The 25,124-nt window shown below is 36.9% G+C and overlaps 1 long non-coding RNA gene across 3 annotated transcripts in view; it reads left to right on the top strand.

Moving 5' to 3' along the window:
• LOC144318398 (uncharacterized) overlaps nt 1-24,621 on the top strand; it is a 381,065-nt gene extending 356,444 nt beyond the window's left edge. Inside the window, exon 6 of one of the 3 annotated variants that reach the window (XR_013384287.1) lies at nt 24,448-24,621. This is a non-coding gene — a long non-coding RNA (uncharacterized LOC144318398). Of the gene's footprint in view, nt 1-2,673; nt 3,018-24,447 lie in introns of those variants that run through there. The other 2 variants (XR_013384286.1, XR_013384280.1) reach the window with 2 other exon arrangements.
• The last annotated feature ends 503 nt before the right edge of the window (nt 24,622-25,124 follow it).

Here is a 25,124-nt window from a genome sequence, read left to right as displayed (position 1 = left end):
TATGTCTGTTGATGTTCTCGTGACACTTGGCTCCTTACACTTGATCACACCTCTTGACATTGAGGTTCATCGGTGTTTTAACAACAGACATTTCTTGAATTTCTCCATTTGGCCAGACTGCATCACACTGAGTACCCTAAGCTAGAGAATTAAGATCAGTGTGAGGTACCTGATGAAACAGGTCCATTTGACATGACATCATGCTACATAGTATTTAAATTATACAACACATGAATATCTCCTGTTTGGGAAATTCTCTAATCTTTATTGGTGATGAGCATAAACAAAGGTTTCTCAAAATTTCTCCATATATAATTTGCTCATAATTTCTTTTATGGAATTGCTTATCAGAAATCTGTTATTAAATCTTCTCCAGAAAGCACAGCACAAGTGATCAGAAATAAATTGCTGTTGTATTATGTGTATATGAAGGTATTGTTCTTTGTTTAATTATTTTTGGTTTCTGAATACAATATTTTCATGAATCAAATCAGCTTTAGGACTAATATCTCTTGGGCCACCTGGTTGGCTCAGTCTATTAAGCCTCTGCCTTCAACAAAGGTTATGATCCCAGAGTCCTATGGTCGAGCCCCATGTCAGGCTCTCTGCTCAGTGGGGAGCCTGCCTCTCCCTCTCTGTCTGCGTTCTGCTCTCCTTGCTTGTGCTGCTCTCTCTCTCTCTCTGTCAAATAAATAAATAAAATCTTAAAAAAAAAAGGACTAATATCTCTTTATCAGAAAGAACCTGACAGCAGGAAGCAGAGAAAAAAATGCATAGATTCTATGGAAGAAAGGACCAAGAAACATATGCAGGCTCACTGCTTGTATTTTCCTAAAGAATTGAGGCATGTTGGTAAGCTAGTAGCAAGAGAGCATTAGAGGACCACAACTGAAGAGAAGAGCATCATTAGTTCCGGCTAGTGATTCCTCTACCCTTACTTGTTGGTGCCAAAATGTAATTGTATAAAAAATGATGACATAGTGGATTATGAAAGATTTGTAAATCTTTTCCCTTAGATAATAATAATAATAATAATAATAATAATCATTTAATAAATGCTTACTGTAGGTGACCAAAAGCTTGGAAATATAGACAAATATGCATAATAAATAGTTAATGATATTATAATGTATGATTTGTTCAGTAGGCTTTCTGGTATATTCAGCGTATTGCCCTTCATCATGCTGTTCATCATCCTCAGATAAGCTTTGTAGAACTTACATCTTGTACAGTTAAAAGGCACATAGTTTGGAATCTTTTGAACAGTTCTGCAAGGCACCTCTAATCCCTTGGATGCTTGGCAAGTTGGCCAGTTTGTATCAGCGACACCACTGGCTATAACTGTTTCATTCATATTATTGGAAATGAGTGCTAGTCCACAAAAGAGTTTGCCAACAGACTGACTATACCTTGAATATTTTTAAAAATATTTTATTTATTTATTTATTTATTTATTTATTTATTTATTTATTTATTTATGAGAGACACAGAAAGAGAGGCAGAGACATAGGCAGAGGGAGAAGCAGGCTCCCTGTGGGGAGCCTGATGCAGGACTCCATCCCAGGACCCTGGGATCACGACCTGAGCCAAAGGCAGACACTCAACTACTGAGCCACACACGTGCCTCTACACCTTGAATTTTTAAAATTTTTTTTTAAATTTTTTATTTATTTATGATAGTCACACAGAGAGAGGAGAGAGGCTGAGACACAGGCAGAGGGAGACGCAGGCTCCATGCACCGGGAGCCCGACGTGGGATTTGATCCCGGGTCTCCAGGATCGCGCCCTGGGCCAAAGGCAGGCGCCAAACCGCTGCGCCACCCAGGGATCCCTACACCTTGAATTTTTAAACTAGTTTTCTAACTGCTCTGAGGAATGGCAACTCTTTTAGGGTGGTACATATGAAAAGATTCTATTGTTCATTATTAGGATCAGCCCTTCATCTACTCAGCAGTATCAGCTCAACACATTCATCTTTCATCAATCTTTTATTTTTTTTTTTTTTTTTATCTTTCATCAATCTTTTAAAAAATATATAAAATGTTGGTATTTATGTTTCCAGCTTTTATGGATACCCTGCTTATATTGAGGAATCTTCTTTTTTCATGCAATCCTCCTAGTAAATCTACAAGTTGGCTTCTATTATTACTTATATTTTATAGAGGAAGAAGTAGAGGTAGAGGGAGATTAAGTAACTTGTCCAAAATCACAGAACTGGTAAATGAAAAATTATGGGTTTTAGGTTTAGGGAGGGAGAACAAATTAAGGGAGAAAAATTGATGAAGAAATACTATGTTAGCTAGTAGAACACAAAAATTTTGCTGTATGTTTATATAATTGATTAACTGTTAATATAACCTGCTCTCTGGTTTGCATATTGGATATCAGATTTTTAAGAAACACCAAAATAGTTTCCAGTGAGCTTTTCTGATAACCGTACTTCACCATGAAAGTGCTAGGTGGCCTTTGATAAATTTTTAGCATCTCTGTGCCTTCAAAAATGGAGAGGATTTTAGCTATCTACCTACCAGGTGAGTTGCTATTTGGAAATTCGAATACAAATTGTTTTTTGACTTCCTTGGAAGAAAGTCATTCTATAAAAACAAATTTGGGCTATTATAATGACAAGTGTGTGAGTGTACATTAATTTCCCCCTTATGTTGTTATTGCCAGCAGATGGAGGTCGAAATTGAATTGCTGCTGACTGTTGTCCCTTGTTATGGCCTGTGGAGATATGACAATTGAGGAAGAACTTAGAGGAATGCCAAGTAGCAGAGCATGAAGCAGTGGGTGTGACCCACTGCCTTGGACATTTTATGGCTGATAGCATTTGGCAAGAAAAAACTGCAGCCTCTATAGTAGTCTTGCAAATAGATCTCAACATTAACTATGCCCTCACCCTCACCCGTATTTGATTTACCCTATAATGTACTCATTTGCTAAAATCCACTCTTCTAATTGTCAGCTAACTCACTAGTCCTCTCACAAAAATACCTAAATAACTAAATAAATCATACTTGAAGACGTTTCTTTGTTTCATTGCAAATTTGGGCACAGAAAGTCGAGGCCATACATCTGAAACTTCTTGTCCATTCTACTTTGATTTCTTCTGGGCTTGTTCTTTTTGTTTGTTTGTTTGTTTGTCCAGAGATTATTACCTAGGGAATCCTTGGATGACCTTCCAGGGGTGCCTGACCCAGGGGAATTAGAAGCACAGTATCTGTGCATGCTATCACGTCCCTTTTTTGTTTTTTTCTGTTAGGAGAGTCTGTGGCTTTCACAAGATTCTCAAAGGGGCTTAGGACTTCAAAAAGCTTGTGAATCCCTGCTTTGGATCTTTGGTTTATGGGGCAGTGAAACTTTGTATGTTTGCTTTAACGATTGAGACACAGCATTTTATGTGAATGAGAACAAGGGAGTGGTGGAGAAAAACAGCTTGGAGGGCATTATTACCTTTCCCAATCTTCATTTCTTGTCATGAATTATTAATCATGAGGTAACACTTCATCTGATGCTTTGAAAACTCTCCCCCTGGTAAGAACAGCCTAATTGAATTGGAGGAAGTGGAGCAGGAAAAACTAAACGTGGACGTTGATGGTTTCACCAAAAGCAATTATACACCCTACAGCCTTCTCCACCTGTTTGAAAACCCAAGGCCCACTAATTCTCATGCCACAAGGGAATGGATGGGAAAGTAGAGGAAAAATTAAAATTGTGGAGCTTCAAACATATCTTCCTTGAGACTACTTCATTTTGGCTAAGGGGCGTATGGGGGGATAAAGGAGGATAAGTGGTGTGGGCAGGGGTCTGATGTATGGGAGATGAGAGCACAAACCAGTTCAGCCTCTCTGGAGGGCATTTGGGCAAGGGAACGAAAACTTTAACACAGGCATGCTTCTACCCAGTAATTCCAGTTTCAGCAATGCATGTATCTAAAATTTTAAAATAATTCATATACATAATAGAATATGGAGGAGTCATTAGAAATCATGATGAAATGATTTCATTTTTATATGAAACTATGTTTTTGATATTTTGTGGAAAAAAGTCAATAAGCCAATAAGTATGTGTACATAGTATAATGTAATACACATTGATGAGAAATGTAATACTATGATACTGAGGAATATGTTCCTTAAGGCATATTTTTATATAATATAAACATGGATAAAGTCTGGTAGGATATGTACTAAATGATAAAAATGGTCCCCATTGGGTGCTGTGATTGCAGTTAATTTATTTTTGCTTATCTTCATTTTCATTTCATTTTCTGTAATAAGCATGGTTTTGTTTTTTTGTTTTGTTTTTTTGTTTTTTTTTTTTGTTTGCTGTTAAATGTAAGATACAAATTTAGACAATATCTTCTTTTGAAAATACAGACTCCAGGTTGAAAATAGGTGATTGTATTAGCAAAGGACCAACTCTTGCCAACTTTCAAAGATTGGGTCCCAGCCCTCAGAAACTGAAGCAGATAGTGGTGAAGAATGCCCTTCCTCCTTCCAAACCAGGAGAGGCCAGCCCTGGGCTTTTTCTGTGGATCTGAACCACTCCTTTCTGTCCACAGCCAGGTCACACCAAGAGAGTCTCAGCTATGTTAAATAGCATGTGGAAAGGCTTTTAAAGACATTTGGATTAAAAAAAAAAAGTCATCTCTGTCCCTACCAGAACTTCCAACTTCATGCTGCTTACGTGCTGACTTCCCTTAGGTGCCTGTGCTTACTCTGATCATAGCATCTTCCAAACAAGGCTGGAATTATCTGTCTGTCTGCCTTACAGGATGCACACACTCTGTGTCTTGGTTTCCGCTGTACCCGCAGTGCCTAGCACAACACTCCATCAGTAAGTGCTGAGTGAATACATGATAAAAGGAATAGATGAATGAAGGGCAGCAAGGAACTACCAACTTCACTCTGTTGGATTCCCCAAAAGCAAATGCAATGAAATCCAAGTCTGGGGAATGAATATTTTCCAAAGGTAACAGAATAGAATAGGCGTTTCCAAGGGATAAGAAACCAAGATGCAAAATACCACTTGTGGGGATGTGGAAGGAGGGAAGGGGTGCTGCAAAAACCAAGCTGAAATGAAAAGGCAAAGATGGGTTGTTGCAGTTATATTCCATGATTGTAAATAACATTACTGGAGGCATGGGGGAACAAAGGTTGTTTAGTTTGCAGAGAAGTGGATTCTTGAATGGGTGAAAATTAAATCTGCGGGATGATTTGACGTGGAGACAGCACACAGGACGATTTTAGCCACATAAACAAGAATGGCCGTGTGCAATGATTTCTATTCAACCCCCCTGGCTTCCTGGCCTAAGCTGATTATTATTAAGCATTTATGTGGCATTTCATATGTACAAGTGCTTTACAATCATTTATTATTTATTCCTCACAACGTGAGAAAGCCACAAATCAAGGGCAGGGATAAAGTTAATACAATTTTATTAAACAAGAGGGGTGTGCCTAGCAGCAGGCTCAGCTACAACCAGGGAGTGTGACCTCACAGGAGAGAAGAAACATGACAATTACTTTTTCTCTTTTTGTGTTGCAATTTACACTTTTAATCAGTATTAAGTCAGGTGACCCTGCACACCTAGGAGAACTCCCGGGAGCCTGGAAACCTGGTGTGCCAACTCAGGGGAAAGCCTGCCTCTGAATCTGTCGTTTCTATCACCAGTTTCCTCCCTCCCCCCCCTCCCTGCTGGCTCCATTTTATTTCTTAGAGTTCGTGTTTTCCTTTTCTCTTTCTTCCATCATGCCTCTCCTTTGGTTTGTTCCCATTTAGTTCTCTCTCATCTCTGTCTTCTTCTCCCCTTCCTCTCCTCTCCCTCTCTGACTCTCCTTTCTCTTCGCTGCTTCCTTCCCTGCTTGCTGTCTCTCCTTCTCTCTCCTCCCACAGACACGCACGGACACTCCACACAGAGAAAGCAGCAGAATCTAATTGTAGGAGGTGCAGAAGGTCATTTCCTCTCGAAGACAGCACTCCTTCACTGCCTTCTTCTGAGACCTGACACATGGAAAATTTTAACTCGATTTGTACAGGGAGAATAATGCCAGTGTTAATCCAAGTTGCTTGGAAGGTCATTTAAAAACCATTCCAGGTTGTTTTACTCCCACTGCTAGTGTTCTTCAGGCACTTCTCATAAATGCTAATGAATAATTCACCTTGGTAGTATAGACAAACACAGGCTGGTGGTGTTATTTGGAAATCATTCAAATTGACTAATTAGTCATTTCCTTTAGATTTTATTTAACAAAGGAAAAAAGGATTTTGAGATATTTGGTAAACCATACGTTACTAAAATCTTAATAACTCATATTAATTGAGGAAGGGCTGATCACATTCAGGGAAAGAGCCTGAATGGTTGCAACTTTTAAAAATTATATATAAATTTATTACATTCTAGGCGGAATCTTATTAGACAGTGAATGAAAATATCTTAGCTAGAGGTCTCACTGGTCTAATTTTGAGGAATAGATAAGAATCATTTGTTATTAATGCATGTATTGAAACAAAGAGTAAGAGATGAATACTCTCCCTAAAATCCCTTTAAATACTATTATTCATCCATGACCACCTACTATGTGTAGGATACAGTGTTCTACATGCAAGTGATATAAGAGGCAACTGACACAAAAGGTCCTTGCTTTCATGGAATTTAGATTCTAGTGGCAGTATTTTATATAGATAAAGATAATTGTTAGATGATTAGATAGACAGATAGGTAAAAATGGATGGATGTCACATAATGACAAGGGCTAGGCAGAAAATAGAAAGTGATTGAGTGTGTTTTGGTGTATGTTGGATGCTATTTTTGGAGGGGTGAGGAAAAGCCTTTAGGGAAGGTGACAATACAGCAGAGACCAAATATTGAGAAGGAATCATTGTGTTAAGATCTGAGCATTTCAAGGAGGTAGATAAGCAAGGTCTAAGGGCCCTGAGGTGGGAACAAGCTCAGTGTGTTGAAATCTCATGTGTTTGTAGCCTAGTGAAAAACGAAAAGAGTGGTAGGAGTAAAGCACTAAGTCTGACCAGGGACTTAGTGCTTTACTCCATTGTTTCTTCCCTTTGCTTATTGGACTTTTCCTAGTTAATAAAGGGAAGTTTCATCCCAGTGACTAAATCATTGCAATTCTCCATTACAGGTAAGAACAGGATGAGTTTGTTCAGTTGTGACCAATGCATCTCCCCTTTGCACACATTTACTTTTAAACCTGTAACCATTCCCTACGCAGGCCAGTAGCTGTAAGTCTTCAGTGTACCAATAAAGAGAAACCTCAGAGAACAAAGATGGGCCTTTCTTGTTTTTTTTTTTCAATTCAGTGAAAGGCATAACATAATTAAGATAATATGTAATAAAGCACATTCTTGGATCTTATCCTCCGGATCATATCAGGATCCTCTTAGTTAAATGGAAGATTTCTGCATTCTACTTGCCCCCTTTCCAACCTAGACCAAATCCAGAAAAGAGGAGATAGATGCCTAACCTGACCAGCTACCATCTTTGGAGCTGCAGGCACTCTGTCAAAACTTTCCTCCATGCTGTACTCCTTCACCAGGAAGTGAAGGTCTTCCCTGCTTAAATTGGATCCCTAATTTGCTAGTCCAATGGTCACCAGCCAGTGGCCTGAGTTATAACACATAGACTTAGTGAGAGATGTGGCTCAGAAGACATTTTGGAGTCAGATAGGGATGGATCTTGAAAATAATGTTGGATGATGTTGTCAACCTAAAGGGGTAAAATAAGGCAAGTTCAAAATCGTCAAAAATATGAGCTTATTCAGAAAGAGAGGAATTGCAATTCATGGCATGCAAACTGTAGCAAGCTACGGATGAATCTGTTAAGGGTTCGGGGTACATTTATGGGCAGGGAGTATTAAGAGGGGAGAGTTTAGTTAGAGTCTGTTAAAAAAAAAAAATTGCGACCGGCTTTGAAAATTCCCCAAGCAGACAGAACCAGTCCAGTCATACAAAGCTCAATTCAGCTTATTTTGTGAGACCAGCCCAAACTGCATCATTTCTTATTCGTGCCTCTAACAGCCGTAAGCAGAAATTTCCCGGGTTGATATGAACTCCTTGACCATCTTCCTATTATTTAAGAAAATTCTAATACTATCAGTTTTCTATAATCCAACATTTATGAGAAATCAGTCTCTCAGTTCTTAAATTTTGTTTTCCTGAGAGCACACATGTGAGATGATGTTACATTTTATATCCTCTGGTTCCATTTTAGACTGAAATTCTTTCACATTTCCTCCTTTTGGTCAGGATCCTTTGCAGAAAGCATGGCTGATCAATTATGGTATTCAGATATTGTTCATTAATTTTTGTCAAAGGTATAGTTTTTTTATAGGTGGATTGTGTTGTATATTCTATGAAGCTGAGGAGGACCATCAGGTGTCTTTTTCCATGAAGCAGAGGAAGGCCATCCTTGGGAGTCTTGTACCAGAAGGGAAGGAAATAATATGGAGTTTCAGTGACCTCATTTGGGCCACAAATGAAAATGAAAATTCTGTTATGTCTCTATAAGGTGGACCATTTAGTTTCCATGGTCATTTGGGTTTCAGGAAAAATCTCGGAAAGGAAAATAATTTTATTTGTACATACATTTGGAAAGAAGGCATTTGTGTACTAATACAAAACAGTAGAAATTTAATTAAAATGATTAAAATGAGGACCAAAAGCCCAATGATAGCTATTGATTGAAATACACCTCTCAACCAGTTTCCCCAATTGCCTATGTTAAGTAGATAGAAAATGTCCCAAGTTCTGGGATCTTGGCCAACTTCTGTTAGCAGCTTGTTATTGTCCTTCATTATTTTTAGTTCTTATGTTATTTTCCCTGACTTATTGACATAAAGAGCTTATTCCTTTCCAAGTAAGCTATAGGTTTCCCCCTGCAGAGCAGGGAGGAGTTTCAGGGCTCTGTGGTTTTGTAGGATTGTTTTTGCAAGGCTATCTATTTGGATTTGTTGATATCCAAAAGCTCTGACAGAAGTATTGAAAGTGGTAGACATGACTAGAAAGATTGTGAATTGCTTTTTCAAGGTCTGATACTCCAAACCAAGGGAAAAAAATCTCTGGTGAAAGCATGCCCCAAACCCTTTCTATCTACTATAGGGTTATATGGAGGTTATATGTAGCCACTCAAAATTTATAGCATTCCCAATTCTAACAGGTCCTTTTAAGTTGATAGGATAAAGACCCCAGATTAGGTATTTAAGCAGTAGAAGGAAGAGTTTTTCTAATTTTGGTTTTAGGGATAAGGACAATGATACCACAATATTCCTTCTAATTAAGGGGAAATATAGAATATATGTATTTTCTACTTGAAATGCTTAGTGTCTTCTAGGGGAAAACACAATTTGCTCAGATTATTTTCTCTGGAATGAAAGAGGGGATGTCATAATTGGAAATATAATCTTTTATACAGAGCACATGATAATCTGTTGCATTAGCATTGTGGAGATGGTTGTGTGAGCACCTAAAATTTCTGAGTAGAAATACTTGTAAATCTCACTTATATAAGCGAGCCGATCTAGTGTCAGTAAGATTTTGGTGGAAGTATGGAAAATCTCTGGAGAAAAAGCAAGTGAAGCTTTTCCATCATTCACAATATTTTTGGTCAATTCCTAATGAAGTACCATTGAGTGGGAGCACATAAGCTTTTCATTTCCTGGTGTTATGGTTTTCATTGCTCCACTGTAGAGATACATTAGTGGGTAAAATGATATAGTCTGAATTTCAGTGGGAAGTGAATTCATGTTCATCTGGGTCATATAAAATTAATATAGTTACAAATATTGAGTGGGAGATATGCTAGAGTTTTGACATTCCTATCATTGATTTTGAGACATAAAGAAAAATTTGGCGTAAGGTTCCAGACCTAAGTGAGAGATATCCATTTATGAGTAAGAGATACCCAACGGAAAGCCATAATTTTGGTACCAGTCTTCCAGAAGGAAGGACACGTCCAAAGTTACCAGAGGAAAATCCTACATCTTTATTAGATAGGTTTTGTCATCCTTCTAAGGATAGTGGCTAGGCCACCAATTCAGGTTCATTGTGAATAATATTTGCTCTAGCACAAATCTGGCGATCAGTATCTTTAGCAGAATCAGAGGTTTTGTGAGGTGGGGGTAAAAGGATGTGTTAAAACTAAAGTAGAGAACAGTAGCAAAACTAGAAAAAGAACAACTGAAGGGCTAAGTGACCTAATTTAGCTAAACAGTAATTAAGAAACAAAAACCAACAACAACACAGGAAAGTTATATAGATCTGGTCCAGATATCTTGAGTAAGCTGTCTACTCCAGATGCTATCTGCTTCAGTTCCTAGAAATTTTCAATTTCAGGTCACCAGTTGGTATACAGGTTCATTCAGATTTGGGGACTTTTTTTAGATGTGACACATGAATCTAGAAGTTTATTCCTTGAAGTTTGGCTGTACAGGGGTTAGGTAACACCCAGTAAAGGACTTTCCAGTGATGTTGAAAAGAGTAATTTTGGACATGTCTTTTCCAATAGAAGAACTCTCCAGGCTATAAGGTGTGATGTTTGATGCCTCTGTCTCCAGAGAATGTTCTGTATAAAGATTGTTCTACCAGATGGTAATTATTTTCTGTAGATTTCAATAGGCCTTTGCAAAATTGAAGTATATCTCCCTTTATTAGTTGTGGGTCAAAAGAAATGTGGGCTAAGAATATCAGCCATTGTTTAATTATTTAATTATTTCCAAAGGTGAAAGTGAAAGTTCATGGATTCCAAAGGGAAGAGATCTAAGATTTAGAAGAACCAGTGGTAATTCTTTTGGCCAGGGTTCTTGTAGGATTTTGACTATTTTAGCTGAGTCTTAATATTCCATTTGTAGGTTAGGCCAGTCCTGAGGATAACAAGCACAATGCGAGTGCCACAAAACAGGTCAGACAGCATAGATTGGTCTAAATATTTGGCCAGGAAACTGAGTTCCCTGTTCACTATGAAGTTTAAGGGGGAATAATCTTTCCTAATAGGATTTTAGCTACAGAAGAGCTACACAGGAAAGCTTCAGTCCAATGTGAAAACATGCAGACCATTACTTAGAACATATTTATATCCATGAAATGGAGACAATTGTATGAAATCCATTTGCCAAACCTCAAGTGGTCCCCTGGGTAAACTAAAATGCCCAGAAGCAGTATGGATAGTCTTTCCGGGGTTAAATATAGGATGGTGGAAATTTTAGATTTTTTTTGGCAGGACTAGTTTGTTACTGGGTCAGAACCAAAGTTTTATTTCTTCATGATACCAATAGCATTTAAACCTTCAATTTTCTTTTTCTTTTTCAGGGGTCAATTCTTGTATTTGTCTGGCTAATTCTCTTAGGTCATCACCAGCGGAAGTAGTTTTCTGAACCATGACAGATTTGGTTTATGGATTCCATAGGAGCAGCATTTTTTGTGGAGATATCAGTGAGTAGTTTCCTTTGGCTTCCAGATAGTCAGACTTAGAATGTCCAAAGACTTTAATAAGCTTTAAGAGCTGTTGATGGGAGTGTAGCATCTAATAAACTTTGGGCATAAGAACCTTTTAAATTTTGTTTCCACAGCAAGTAGGGAAGCCTTTTTGCTTCCATAACATCTCAAAATCATGGGTTATTTCAAAGGCATATTAACTATTAGCTTAGATATTTGTGGCCTTATCTTTAGCAAGAATATATGTTTGAGTAAGAGCATTTAAGTTGGCTTGTTGGGCTGAAGTGCCCAAAAGTCATCATGAGGGGTTAATAGGTAATTAGTCAAAGTCAAACAGTTATGGGGATTCATTCATGAAAGAAGAGGAACAATAAGGCTGAGATTGTTAGAATAAATAAGACTGTTCTGAGGGGCAGTTCACAGGGAATTTCATAAGAAGTAAAATGGCTTCCTAAAAGATGTTGGGTGTGGTTTGAGTTCAAGAGAGCTATGAGAGCATGAGGTACAAAGATGGTCAAGGATGATCTTAAAACTATTTCTTCAGTGGACTTTACCAGAAGGGCAGTAATAGAAATACGTTAAGGCATGGAGGATATCCTCAGTCAATAGGATCTAATTTTTGGCTGTCATAACCTAGAGGTTGGTTGTAGCTCCCATGTTTCTGGATAAGTACTTTGAGGGAATTTCCCTTTTTCATATACAAAAAGGAAAAGAAGTAGCTGATAGGTTGGATGTTCAAGGATATGTGAATTTATTAAGCTTCCCTTCACGGTTTTAAATGTCAAGTTATCTTGGTTTTCCCAGATAATAGGATTAGGTTTAGTGGTTTTTAATAAGGCATATAGGGGTTGTGCCAGTAAGGAGAAGTTTGGAATCCAATTGTGACAATAACTCAGCTAGCCCAAGAAAAGCCTGTAATTGACATTTGGCTTTAGATTTAGGAAAGCTCAAGATGCCATGAAGCTTGTAGGGATCTACGTATACCTCTTGTTCTGAGATTAAATGTACTAAATATCCAGCTTCAGTTTGAACAAACTGCAACTTTTCTTTTGAGATCTCATATCCCTTAGGGCTAAGAGTTTTAACAGGCAAATACTGTCTTCTTGTGAGGAGGCTTGGGAAAATAAGCAGAGAAGAAAATCGCCTACATATTGTAGTAAGATGGAGCCTCCAGAAATTTGTACAACATCTAGGTCAGGTTTTAAAAGTTGTGAGAACTTTCAGTAAAACCTCTGGGCATTACTGTCAATGTATATTGTTGCCCTTCCCAGATAAAAGCAAAAAGATTTATTAACATTAACAAGTTCAGCCTTATCAACTGAATGCACTGCGTAAATTGATCACAATGAAAAATTTGCTTTCGGTAGGGATAGATGATCATGTTGTATGGGAATTAGAAACAACAGGATAGCGAGGAATAATAATGTTTTTTTTTATTGCTTGAAGATCTTGGACAGTATCTGCAACCTTTAGGTTTTTCTTACAGGTAAAATAGGGGTATTACAAGGACTGGTGCAAGAAATTACTCGATACTGTATAGTCTTCTATGATAAGTCTAATGCTCTGTAAATCCTCTTTGTTTATAGGGTATTTAATTACAAGGAGATGTTTTGAGGGATATATTTGGATCTTAATGGGAGGTGGAGAGCACGATGAGTTCTGCCTGTGTCAGTGGAGGATTTTGCCCACAAAGTAGGGAACATTAAATCTAATAATGAGAATGAACCTGAAGTTTGATCTTCCCTGGTATGTGAAAGAAAAAGAGTTTGGATTTTCTTGGTGATTACATACAAGGGATTTAAATTCAGGGTATTCAAACTTAAGGGTAATTCTCAATTTTTTTTAAGGGTTATTGTCTTCTGAGAAAAAAAAAGGTAGCATATTTTTTAAGGAAATCTCATCCTAGTGAGTGAATAGGAGCTGACTCACTGAGGAGAAATGGATGTTTATTTTGCCACAGTCCCAAGGAAAAGTATAAAGGTTTAGCAATAGGAATTCACTGTGGTTTATTTGAGACTCCTAATATTTGAATAAATGCATTAATTTGAGGAAAGGACTATTTAACTGTAATGGAATTGACCACTAATAGAGTAGCTCCTGTGTACATATTTTAAGGGATTGGTCCCCAATGTAGAGAGTAGTTTCCCTCAGCCTATTTAATGGTAGAATGGGAAATAGACCTTGTGTTTTCTCAAAGTTCCATCATTGGGGTGAGTCTGATCCTTAGCTCTTGGAAAGCTGTAATTGTCTAGACCCTTTTTATTTGTAGCAGTCCTTTCTCCAAAGGCCAGGCTTTTTACAATTATGATAGAGTCCAATGGGGAGAATTTGCTTAAGAGATCCATCTGTTGAAATTGAAGATTTAAAATTTTAGTTGCCTTTCTTTTGATTCATCTTCTAGAATGCAGACTAACTGATTGATTACATTGACAAGATCAGGAGTAGACAGTATTCTCTATTCTATGCAGATTCTCTAGACTAACAGATCTCTGTTTAAACCATTTATAAACATTGAATTAGAGCCCACCCTGGTGGATTCAACATTTATAGGGAGTCCAGAATTCTCTCTAAAAACAGCATGGAGTCTGCTATAGTAATCATGAACAGATCTGGTTTACTTCTGAATGTATGTTTGAATTTTGTTCCAGTCTACTGATGTAGGGAAAGCCCTTGGGATGGCAAGATGCGACCTTTTGGCTATGGCACAAGCATGGCCATAAAAGAAGAAAACTCTGGTGGTTGAGTTACTTGGAATTCTAAAGATTTTTTTCAAGGCTTTCCCAATTACCAGTTTTCATCCAATGCTGGGTTTGACCTTCTCCAACAAGCATGTAAATAATTGATAAAGATCAGAGAAGCTAGGTGGATAAATTTGAATTAAAATATTGAATTCTTAAAAAAAATCTATGAGAATCCTCATATTTACTTTGGGAAAATCTTTTAATATAGCACTAAGTTCAGCTGTGGTCCATAGGATGTAGGAAATTAAAGATTTATCAGGTTCTTCTGAAGGCTTTATTTTATTTTATATTACTTTTTTAAAAGATGTATTTATTTTATAGAGAAAGCATGTATGTGGGGATGGGAGGCAAAGGGAGAGGGAAAGAGTCCCAAGCAGACTGCCCTGAGCCAGGAGCCCAACATGGGGTTCAATTTCATAACCCTGAGATCAGGACATGAGCTGAAATCAAGAGTAAGATGCTGAACCAACTGCAGTACCCAGGTGCCTTTAGAAGGAAGCCTAATTTTAAAAAGGAGAATTTTATCAGTCTCAGTTGGTAAGATTTCAGCATTACAGAGGAAAGGCAGTTCAGATAAATGAAAGGGTTAGAAGAGGACAGGGTTGGATCTAGAAGAGGTGGAGCAATGGGGATAGGGGAGACCTTGGCTGGTGCTGAATGTTGTGTAAATCACACATTTATGAGAAATCAGTCTCAATCCTTAAGTTTTGTTTCTTGAGGGCACATGTGTGATTTTCCATTTTATATCCTCTGGTTCCATTTAGACTGAAATTCTTTTATGATATATTGAGCCTTTGATTTTAGAGAAGTTACCAAAATATCAGAGACTAAGTCAATGATAGGGATTGAAACATTATTGAAAATAATGTAGAAGAGCTATATTGAAACACAGCTTTTCTACATTATTTTCCCTTTTCTTTGCTTTAACCTCCACCCCCTTCTCTTTCTCTTTCTTCTTTTCTATTACATTCTAAGTGTAGGCTTTAGTGAACCATGTGGTGTAATGAGAAATAATTAATGCATGGATAAAACTTTTGAATGTCTGCAAGTCCCCAATTTGCAAGGATCACCTTATCCTTTTCCCACTAAAAATGGGACACTTAGTTTCTCCCTCTTCCAACACAACACCCCTGAAGAATCTTGGGTTTATCTTTTCCCTAGACATTGCTGCTGCTTCTGAATTCTCAGTGCAATCACCTATATACACTGTTCAGTTTTCCTGTCATATCACACTGCTGGACACTGATGTAATCTCTTTACATTCCAAAAAATACCACTTACTGAAAGCTAAGTATGTAGTAGATTTTATAGAGTATTTGGAATCAATGAATGAGAGAGTGATTGAAACATGGATAAACCATGATGTGGTACAGCCAAGCTACAAAAGAAAATTAGATGACTTATTTCTTAAAAGCCTCAGTCATTACTAACTCTGGAAAATTTCCATTTGTTTTCTCAATCCAGTTTCATCCCTTCACAACATTGAAGATGCCCTTCCTTTCTGCTTTCACACCCTTCCCCCAAAGTTGCTTGTCTCTTCCTCCAAAGGCAAAGTTATTTATCTATCAACTGACTTATTCCCAATCCAAACAGGGCAAACTCTAAGAACTGTCCTAAGTCATGGTCCTCTAGAGAAACAGAATCAATGGGATACGTATATAGAAAGAGATTGTTTTGTAAGGAATTGGGTCATGTGATTGTGGAGACTTGGTGAGTCCAAACTCTGGTGGGGAGGCCAGCAGGCTGGAGACTCAGGAAGGAATTATAGTTCAAGTCCAAAGGCAGTCTGCTGAAGAATAAGGAAAAACCAGTGTTTGAAATGACATCTGAGGCATTTGGCTAGAGAATTCCCTCTCGTTTTGGGGGGGGGGGGGTCAAACTTTTGTTTTACTCAGGCTTTCAACTTATTGGATGAGGTCTACCCACATTTTCTGCTTTACTCAAAGTCTACTGATTTAGAACAGGTAAATCTCGTCCAAAAAAACACAGTTTTATAGAACATTCAGAATAATGTCTGACCAAATATCTGGGTACTGTGGTCCAATCAAATTGATATATAAAATGAGGGGATCCCTGGGTGGCTCAGCAGTTTAGCGCCTGCCTTTGGCCCAGGGCACGATCCTGGAGTCCCAGGATCAAGTCCCATGTCGGGCTCCTGGCATGGAGCCTGCTTCTCCCTCCTTCTGTGTCTCTGCCTCTCTCTCTCTCTCTCTCTCTCTCTGCCTATCATAAATAAATAAATAAATATTTAAAAAATGTTTAAAAAAAATGAATCATCTCACTATACAGAATCAAAAGACATGAGAGGGCAGCCCGGGTGGCTCAGTGGTTTAGCACTACCTTCAGCCCAAGGTGTGATCCTGGAGGCCTAGGATTGAGTCCCACGTCTGGCTCCCTGCATGGAGTCTGCTTTTCCCTCTGCCTGTGTCTCTGCCTCTCTCTCTCGCTCGGTGTCTCTCACAAATAAATAAACAAAATCTTAAAAACAAAAACAAAAACAAAAACAAAACAACAAAAAAACCACATGAGAGAATTTTACCAGAGTTCTCTCCTCTGGGAGTTTCTGCAGCCAGCTCTTAAACTTATTTCTCTTCTCCTCAGTACAGAAAATTCGTTGTCACCACTTCTTGGTTGTGTCTCTCATTTGTCAAGACATATCAGGAGCTTGAATGGTAAAGGTGTGTGTGTGTGTGTGTGTGTGTGTGCACGCGTGCATATAGTGAAAATGTAATTCAATTTGGAAGGGTCAGTATGACATAAATTAGGGAAGCTCTGATATGTCAATCTATGCAAACAACTATCTAAAATTTTGATTATACAGAACCCATAGACCCCTCTGTATTTCAATGTGAAAACCTTGCAGTCAAAGAATAAGGGATAAAGAATCCCCTTTGTTTATCCTTACACCTCATTCCCCCAAAGAGAATTTGTATGTGGTAGATCCATAGGAACTGTTTCACTCTTCTGTCTTATGCTAAGAACAGGGTTTTCATGGCAAATGAAAATGACTGAGCACTGATAGATTTCAAAGTTTAAAAATGTATTCTAAAGGCTGGCATAGGTCTAGGAATTTGTTTTTAAAATAATGTGCTATGCTGAAGAAGTCATGAAAAAATAAAAAGTAGCTAAACCTAAGACAGAAATTTGACAGAACAACTCCCACTGTGAAACACTGCCATCTTAGCAAGTCACTCTCTTAGTAAGTGTGAAGGATAATGTGCACTCCACTTATACTTGACCTCGTTGTTTTCACTATATGCAAATTCTCTGATTGAAGTTGGGTTAATAATACAAACATGTTTGTTGGAGAATCCTCTCTTCTTATTTTCAAGGCCTAAGATTTTTTTTTTGTATGTATATCTGAATATTATATAGGTGGGCTTAATATTTAAAATATACATATAAACACAAAAGTCTAAATTTACAAAACATAAATTGGTAAAACAATTTCTTTTTGTAGCAGAATCATGTAAACGTAATATAGATAAAAGGAGAGCTTTTAGAGCATTTCTGGTTGAAAAGAGAGCAAGTATTGATGGGAGGGTTGGGGAGGAAAGTAGAAACTTTCTTGGCTTGCATATTTGCCCATTGTGGCAACCTCCTGTAAATTCAGCTTGCAAATTACTTAAGTAGAAGGGAATAGTAGATATACCTATCCAGGAAAAACAGTCCTCAAAGTGGTTTTTAGTACCTGAATACTGAGCTCATTTAAAATATATTTCAATATCTGCTCATTCTGATTTCTGCTCATTACAATAAAACACTGTCCTGTGAAGCCCTTCCCAGTGTTTTCCTTGAAGGAAAGGAATCATTGCCACCTATAATGTTCCACCAGCATGTAATTCCTACATCTGTTAGTGCTATCCATGCTGTATTTTGTTAAATTGTGAGCTTCCTAAGCAAGAATCCTCTATCATTGTATCCAGGACTTAATACAGTGTCTCGATCAGAGCTGTGTGACCAGTGAACATATGTATCTCATAGTTTGTGAATAAATGTGTTTTGAATGAAAACATCAGGTTGATCCTTACAGCATAAAGTATGCAACCTTGATTTTAGGTTTGCAACAGCATACTATTTCTCCCCTTCAATTTCAGTTTGAATAGACAGATATGTTATCAAATTAAATATAATGTTCCTCATTTACAGAATAAATTAAAATTAAGGGTTTTTTTTCTTAATGCTTAAAATTGTATGTGCTTCATTGAAATAAGTAAGATGTTTTGAGAGATTAGGATCTTAGACCTGTCAAATAATTAGTGTTAGAATCATTGAATTTTTTTATTATTTTAATATGTTTCAAATTAGAAATTAAAGAGAAAAAGTGGATATGTAGAAGTAATGAGATTAAAACAATCCTGTAATCAAAATTGCAGCTTCTTTATTCTGGTATCTATGTAAAGTAATGGAGAAAATGTGAAGATAATTATAAGAACAAGAGGTTTAATAGATTCTAAAATCATAGGGTTGGAAATTGCTTCCCAAGATCCCTCTGCCATGAGCACTTTGAATGAAATATGGCTTTGATTTGCTTTTGGATCACAAAGGTACAAAACAATTATATTTCTGAGTGATTGGGGAAAGGGGAATGGAAAATAGGATTGACCCACAGTCCTCTCTCTTGGCTGCCATCAGATAACCAGTTTTCAAAATCCTCGTATAATTTATTTTAATTTTTTCTAATAGCATGTAAGTGTTGGCAAGAGAAGATCCATGTGTAAGGGTCGGGATCATCACTAGGGTGTTGCTAAAGGAAATGATATTCTGAGATGTATTATGTTGCTTTGCTAGGCACTTCCATTTGCGGATGAGAATATATTTTACAGACTGCAACATGCCTTGCTATTCCCATTTCCTGTTATTCTACAAGAAAAACTATGGAAGAGATAGGCTTCATTCTTGTTTAATAATTAAACAGAAAAGAACTTCTTTCAGATTCTTTTGAAGTAATCACAAGGAGTTTTTGAAATCTCAGCAAAGGGAATGCCCCATGTGTTTCTTTCCCTTCTTTTTTGATTCTATGTCATAGAAAGGATGAAAGAAACACCTTAAGAAGACTACTGAAACTTTTGACATTTTTTAAGCAAATATGAAAGCTGAGTAGTCACAAGATTAGTTTCTTAAGAACATATAGTTACAACTTAAAAAGCTAGAGGAGCTTTTGCAGGGAACTCACCTGAAGCACTATAAGCATATAACATTCCAGAAAAGGTCAAAACTAAAAATGTAAATTATTAAGAAAGAAATACCTGATCAAACTTTGTATGTAACATTAGGACTGGAATGAATAAAAATATCTAATATTTACTGACAAAGTACCAACCCATTTTTGGGTATCATACCCTTTAAAAACTTTCCTTTAAAATTACGTTCTTTACTCTTATTTACCTCATTTAGATATTTAAATGGATATGTAACATCTCTTAAAAGTAATAATAATTAGTATTTATATTCATATCAGCTATAATGAATCATGGCAAGGACAAGTACACATACACACACACGTACACACACACACACACACACAGTCTTTGGCTTATACTCTTTGGCCATGGATGAGCACCACTGCTAGCATGAATACCCAAATATGATCACAAGAAAATATGTAAGAGGGTAGAAATGTTTTTTAAATGTTAATACTTCAGACCCAAATTCTAGTATAGGCATTTGAGCAAAAGAAACAAGTACAGCCTACTGATTGCTTCTTGTTGGCATCTGCCCTGGCTCTTTTGTGCATTCTTTCTAATTAGTCAATGCCATGCTGATGTCATGCTGATGTTTGACTTTTTTTTTAATATATTTTTTTAAATTTTTATTTATTTATGATAGTCACAGAGAGAGAGAGAGAGAGAGAGAGAGGCAGAGACACAGGCAGAGGGAGAAGCAGGCTCCATGCACCGGGAGCCCGATGTGGGATTCGATCCCGGGTCTCCAGGATCGCGCCCTGGGCCAAAGGCAGGCGCCAAACCGCTGCGCCACCCAGGGCTCCCCAATATTTTTTGATGTAATTCATGATAATATGTACAATTACAAAGTAACAGACAACATTTCAGAAGCATTCACAAACTTACATGTATGAGAGCTAGTAGAAGATCCACTGGCATATTCACAAAAATATTCATTGCAGCATTCTTTATAATGGGAAAAAAATGAGAACAACCTAAATGCCCACCGGTAGGGGAATCAATAAATCCTGCTATGTCCTCACTTTGGCATACTGTACAACAATAAAAATAAATGAGATAGATCTATCGGCATTCTCATGTAAAATCTATAAGATGTAGTCTCTATTGAAAAACAAGTTACCAAAAATATCTACAGAATAATATTATTTGTGTAAAACAAACAAACAAAAAAAAACAGAAAAACTGGTACCATCATGTATATATGTAAATTCAGAGAAAAAAAGACCTAGAGAAAGAACATCAAATCAATGACAGTGATTATCTCTCATGATACATGCTACAAGAAAGGTCAGTTGTCGCAAGTGATGTTAATCTTATATCCAGTGTCTTCGTTTCTATAAAAGGAATGCATGCTATTGATTGATTAACTTAAAAATATTTTATGAACTTGCTAGTGGTATTGAAAAGAGTTATATGGGGGCAGATATATGCCAGTGTGCTATGTGGCTTTTCTCCTTCATGCCCAGGTAATAAGCCTCAGAAATGGCCCAGTCTCTAGGAATGTTACAAGGTAACTGACCTAATGCCAAACCCTCCTCTCATTGCTGGAGCAGAAGCAAGGAACAATATGCTTCTTTCCCAAATATAAACCTGTCTGAAAGTGTTCCCACTCTGGATATATAACAGCCCATTTGGGAGTATCTCTTCTTTTTTTCCTGCCCCAGAAGTTACATGTGGTTCTTACTGACTAATGAATGCAAAACATATATTTTTTCAGAAGAAATATAGGGTTTAATAAAACAAGGTATAAACTGATACATTATAGAGCTAATTTGGGAGATTGGAACAAAGGATCCATTGAATATAAATGTCCTTATTCTAGTGAATCAGCATTTTGAATGATAGAAAGATGGATCCTTTGATTCATGAATCATGGAAATGGCAAAAAAATACATGTTAGTAAAAACCCTTCTCTGTAATGGTTCTTCTGTGAAAACTGGCCTACCTGACCCTGTCAACAGGGGATAGACTTCTTGGTTATATGCTTACAACGTCTCATGGAACTGTTTTGTTGTTGTTGTTTTTCAGGTTGGATAATGAATTGATTGTTGTTTCCTAGTAGACAATAATAAGTTTTACAAGGTCAGGAACCATGTGTTTTCATTCACCTTTATGTATTCACAACGCCTGCTAAGTAACTGATGAATGAATGAAATAAATGAAAACAATAGCTGAATTTACAATGTGGGGGAAGCAAAGACTTTTGAAGGAAATTTTGCTAATTCTCCTATTATCTCAGAAAATAGAGAGGAGCCACTTTGTAAACTACAGGTCAATTTAATATCATAATTACTGTTTTGGTGAAAATAATGAAAGTATTACTATTTGCCACTCATTAATTTACAAATAAGGGTTATGATGATGATAAATAAGCTATACCCCAATGAACTGAAACCCACAAGACATTTCACCTTGGGACCTTCCATAAAAGTGACCATCTACACACTTTAAAGCTAAGGAAGCTGTGTGATTGTGATACAAATGCTATGTCTTTGTTTTGATATATTTCTTAGATAGCACTGGCATAACCATCGTAACAATTCATACTCTTAACAAACCCTTAAGTAGAGCTTACTCTGTGCCAGGCAGTCTTCTGAGATCTTAACATATATTAACCTAATCCTTTTTCCCCCTAATTAAAGAAGTAATACCTACTTATTATAGAAAACTTGAAATTATAAAGAACTGAATTTCTGATTATACTTAATGAATCATTTTATACTTAAAAAGTTATTTTGTCCTTGGAGGATTACATCAAATTTTTATTTTTAATGATGTCATCTGAGAGGCCTTGTTTTTTTAAAATGCACATGTATTTATTTATTTTGTATATTTTTATAACTAATAGATTTGGTCTTGTTTTTGCCATGCCTTATGAATTTTGATTTTTATTTTTCCTACTGTACTGTTTCCTTAGTTTTCTGTGTTTTACTGTAGAGACTATACTTTGATTTTTTAAGCTTCTATACTTATTTATTTTTTATACTTATTTAGAAGATAGAAATTTTATTTTGAATCCTGCCAATGGTTGACTTTTAGTTTATGACATAGATAATTCAATTTGTATTTCTTTCATTTTCAGAGATAAGCACAAAGGTATAACACTCATTGTCCTTGATGCCTAATAGAGAATTTAATATGTTGGCCAATATCTTGCCATATCTTAGTCTTCATTAATTGTGGTTGTAGAATCAATACATTATTTTACAATCACTATTTTTACCCTATAAACTTTTTCCAGTTATTGTTTTTGGGTTTGCCATTGAAACTCAACCAGTGCTACAAATGCAATTCATAGCCATATCTGTAAGCACATTTTCTCATTTAGTAATAATATTGTTTAGTATCAACAAGAAATATATATATTTTGAATACTTTTATGTACCAGATACAGCGCTATATGACCTATTTCATTGCATATTTGCCATATGTCTCTAAGGAAGTATTTGTTTTTATCTCCGTTTTCATTTTTTTTTTTTAATTTTTTTTTTTTATTTATTTATGATAGTCACACAGAGAGAGAGAGAGGCAGAGAGACATAGGCAGAGGGAGAAGCAGGCTCCATGCACCGGGAGCCCGACGTGGGATTCGATCCCGGGTCTCCAGGATTGCGTCCTGGGCCAAAGGCAGGCGCTAAACCGCTGCGCCACCCAGGGTTCCCTTATCTCCGTTTTCAATAGAGAAGGACGTGCAATTCAAATAAATTAGGAAATTTATCTAAGGTCAGCAAATTAAGCTGGTGGTTCCCAAGCTGAGATTTGAATGAAGCACTCTTGGTCTAAGGAAGCCTAAACTCCTAAAAACCACACGATACCATCATGAGAATATCTTATCTATCTACCTTCTCTATCTAACGTTGCACTTCTTTTTTTCAGTTTATAGTTATGAAGTACATAACATGTGATACACATTTTTTTTTTTTGTAAAATGGTGACTCCTTGCCCTCATTGCCCAAGATCTAATGTTGAAGAGATTCAAAGGAGCCATAATGATAAAGTATATTAAATATTATGAGAATTATAACATGCTAGGAAATCTGAAAAGGGCTGTGTATTTTTGGGCCATCAGGTCAGGCACTACAGACTGAAGATTTAGTGGGGAGCAGATCCGAAAGGTGAGGAGTAAGAAATTGAAAGAAGGTGAATATGGCTGGGTAATCAGAATATCTATCATTTCTGATGGGAAAAATGAAAATGACTTATTTAAAAAGAAGGAGGGTTGAGAAATAAGGCCAAAGAGCTATCCCTTGGTTACTTAATAGAACTTAACTCTGCTCTGAACTTTTGCTTTTAACTCATAGAATTTCCATTTTTAGTTTATAGAGCTTTTGCTGGCTGTGTCTTTGTGTATCTATATCCATGTGTATTAGCATGTGATGTTTATTTATTTTTTTTAATATATTTTTTCTTTATTTATTTATGATAGTCACAGAGAGAGAGAGAGAGGCAGAGACACAGGCAGAGGGAGAAGCAGGCTCCATGCACCGGGAGCCCGACGTGGGATTCGATCCTGGGTCTCCAGGATCGCGCCCTGGGCCAAAGGCAGGCGCCAAACCACTGCGCCACCCAGGGATCCCAGCACGTGATGTTTAAAGCAGACACATAGAGCACTGAAAATTTGCTGTCATGTTATTGTGAAATTTAAAATAAGAATTTAGCTTCTTAAAGTATATGCTTTTGTTGAAAAGGAAATTTTAAGACGGAAGCTCTGGATTTATGTTTGTTGAGCTGTTGGAAATGATGAGAAGCTCAGTGGAGCTCAACCCCCCATCGAGTTATTAACATGTTCCTGTTAGTTTTTGAGGGATGGCCTCTGAAGAAACCATTGGAATATTAATGAAAGTTTTATGATGAGATAAAAATTCAAAAACTAAAACAAAAACCATGCATTAGCCAAAAATAACTGTAGGATACAATTTCTATGGCTACTAAAATATTATTTTGGTTTTCATTAAGCTGAAAAGTAAAATGGTTATCTTGAAAGGAGGTAAATTGAGTTTAGCCCAGATACATTCATTGAGAAGAAGCACAAATCTCACTTTTTCACTTTAATTTTTTTCTTTTTTAAAGATTTTTATTTATTTATTCATGAGAGACACAGAGAGAGAGGCAGAGACACAGACAGAGGAAGAAGCAGGCTCCATGCAAGGAGCCAGACGTGGGACTCGATACCGGGTCTCCAGGATCACGCCCTGGGCAGAAGACAGGCGTCAAACCGCGGGGCCACCCAGGATCCCCTCTTTTTCACTTTCTATCATCAAAAATGGTAAGCTATTTGAATTTCAAACCTATGAGATGAAAACTCTAGTAAGAGTATTTGCTTTATAAATGTGATATAGGAAAAGGAAAAATGATTGGTAAAGTCCAAATACAACACAATATACATAAGTATTCTATAAATGCAATAATTTAACAAGGTTAGAAATGATGGACCCTAACATCTTAGGGATTCAACATGAGCAAACGATCAACTTCTTCCTTTCATATATTTTCAAAATAAATGTTCTTCAGCATAAAAGTAAGTCCATACACATAAATAATTGAAGGCCTGACTGCAGAAAAGTGACATAAACAAGATAATGTATGTTACTTATGTAATGAAAAGTATATACACACCCTCTTACATTCCCACCCTACACCAAATGGAGGAGAAACCAAAACCAAAACAACAAAAGCCTCAACAAAAGCCTACCTTAAGGAGAGAAATTCTGGGAATCGAAGTGGAGCCATGTAAAGTATGCTAACAT

Source organism: Canis aureus, chromosome 8 (assembly GCF_053574225.1).
Source record: "Canis aureus isolate CA01 chromosome 8, VMU_Caureus_v.1.0, whole genome shotgun sequence".
Classification (NCBI taxonomy): Eukaryota; Metazoa; Chordata; class Mammalia; order Carnivora; family Canidae; genus Canis; species Canis aureus.
The sequence above is the reverse complement of the archived record's forward strand: the minus strand, read 5'-3'. Positions and strand labels throughout refer to the sequence as shown.